At 38.2% G+C, this 2,511-nt stretch overlaps 1 pseudogene; it reads right to left on the bottom strand.

The window, feature by feature from the left end:
* Positions 1-1,952: 1,952 nt before the first annotated feature.
* LOC100477365 lies at positions 1,953-2,490 on the bottom strand (annotated as a pseudogene).
* Between the last annotated feature and the right edge of the window lie 21 nt (positions 2,491-2,511).

Below are 2,511 nucleotides of genomic sequence, written 5' to 3'. Positions count from 1 at the left end.
AAAAAAAAAAGCATACTAGGCTATTATGCTTCTACTTGCCTTACACTTAAAAAAATTATTTAAATTCAATTTAGCTAATGTATAGTGTATTATTAGTTTCAGGGGGGTAGAATTCATCAGTTGCATATAGCACCCAGTGCTTATTACATCAAGCACCCTCCTTAATGCCCATCGTCCAATTATCCCATCCCTCACCTCCCCTCCAGCAACCCTCAGTTTGTTTCTTATAGTTAGGAGTGTCTTATGGTATTTGCCTCACTTTTAAAACAGAAAGTGACTGTGAGTTGATTCCAACCTACTTTTGAATAATGTTTGCAGTTAATTCTCCGTTGGAAAATTTGGAGCTATTTTTTTTTTTTCCTGAAGAAAACTACAGGTTATTAGTGAAATTTCTGGTACTATGGGCTTCAAGTTGTTCTCTGTCGGCTGCCTCATAGACATGCTGTCCTTCATTTATGCAGATGGCACAGATGACCCACTATCAGTAGGATATTGCATCAATTAATGGCACATAATTGAGAAATAACAGATTGGGGTTAGGGGTGCAGTCCGTGAGTAGAGAGTAAAGTTTTCCCAGTCAGGAGTATACTGGCCCATATGGAAATTAAATATGTGACCTTGACTTTAAAACCACCAGGATCTAATTGAGTTAACCATCTCTGCCACACAATGTCGTATAAATAACTAATATTCTTGTCATTATCGCCCCATGATATCCGTTAATGTTATAAATCTCTAAGTTTCACTATTCAAATAATACTGTTTCCATGATGACATTTCTGATGATACATTTTATTTCCATGTAGTACAGACTTAGCATTGTCCTGGAACCGCTTTAAACTTTTTAAAGTTGTAATTATTAAATACCACTTTAAATTAAAATTTATAATTTAAACTGACTGCTTAAAAGACAATTATGGAAAGCATTTCTAAATTCTAAATGATAAGAGGTAATGCATTATGCTTGCTTGTTAATAAAATATTAGCTATCACATGTTGGGTTTTAAGGAGACTTAACATTATTGTTTTTTCCGTGAAGTTCAGGAACCAAATGAGAAATAAGACACAGGAGTCACTATTAATTTTCCCACATGGGGTGATCAGGCCAAAATGCATTTTTTTCTATAGGCAGGCCAATTCAAAAGAGAGAGAATCTAGAAAAGGCAGAAACAAACAAGCTGAGTTTCTTTATTCACTCTCACCAAGTAGCGTGAGGAATGAGGAAAAATTTCAGGACATTTCTTTTCCTGAATTCCCTTGACAAGGAAACCTGGAGAATAGAGGGTCTCTCACTCCAAACACCATACTTACCTTCTCATGGCAAGTGTACAACATGTTTAATAATATTCTAAGCTGTTTACATGGGTGACCTCACATTGTCTTCCTGGTATGTTGTGAGTCAGGCATTATCATCTGCAAGAATAAAAGAGGGATCAGAGGCCGAAAGAAGTCAGTTAACTTTCTCAAATATTGAGAGGTCATGATTTTGAATTCAGGATTCTGATTTCAAAGCCTACATTCTTTGTTACTGTAATTTTCTGCAAATAAGTTATTATATATAATAGCAGCAGCCACATGCTGGCAGTCGGGGTAAAAATATTTCTTCTTTTTGAATGATTTGCAGAAATATGTTCAAAGCTGCTAATAAGCTTTATAAATGCAATCTCCAGCTCCCTGTCCCTGTCCCCAGTTCCCGTCCATTTTCTTGCCACTTTCTCACATTAAGAGATCCAGAGACAAGTCTAGGAAGCATGTTTTAGAGAAAATAAGCTCATTCCTCCCACCATTCAGGATTGCTCCAAATTCTTATTCTACATACATTGGATGCAAATGTTTATCTATCATCTATCTATCATCTAATCTATCTATCTAATCTATCATCATCAAGCTATAGCCTGTGTGTGTGTGTGTGTGTGTGTGTGTGTGTGTGTGTCTGATCTTATTTGTTACTCTTAGGAAATCCAATATTTCACTGGACTCAGANCACTGGACTCAGACTTAGAGGTGGAAGCTCCCAGAAGGGACGGCCTCCATCTCTCGGCAATCTCTTCCTGGAGTTTTCTTTGGCCTCCTTCATTCTCTTGGCCAAAAGTTTAGCATATTCTGCAGCCTCTTCCTTATTTTTCTCAGTACATTGTTTCCTCAGAGTAACACACCAATGTTTGTGTTGGAGGACATGGGGAGTAATAGGAAGCTGAATCTTGGGCACTTTGGTTCTTGGTGTCTTATCTTCTTTGTTTAGGGCCTTTCTCACAGTGTACTGGCAGACATCATCTTCTTTAGAGAGACTGAAAGGTTTGCAGATTGTGCCAGCTCCTTTGGGCTCCAGGTGTCGAGGCTCAGTAGTACCAGTGAGTCCAGGAATATCCTTCTCTCCTTTTTTTACAGTGACCAAGTTGAGAACACACTCTGATTGGCATCCACAACGCAACCTCAAACAGATTTGCACTTTCTCTCTCCAGTCCTTCTTGATCTATAGCAGGAATGCCCCCTTACTCAGCAGCAGGTAGA

Source organism: Ailuropoda melanoleuca, unplaced genomic scaffold (genome assembly GCF_002007445.2).
Source record: "Ailuropoda melanoleuca isolate Jingjing unplaced genomic scaffold, ASM200744v2 unplaced-scaffold6591, whole genome shotgun sequence".
In the NCBI taxonomy this organism is placed as follows: domain Eukaryota; kingdom Metazoa; phylum Chordata; class Mammalia; order Carnivora; family Ursidae; genus Ailuropoda; species Ailuropoda melanoleuca.
This window is presented reverse-complemented; position numbering and strand designations above follow the sequence as displayed.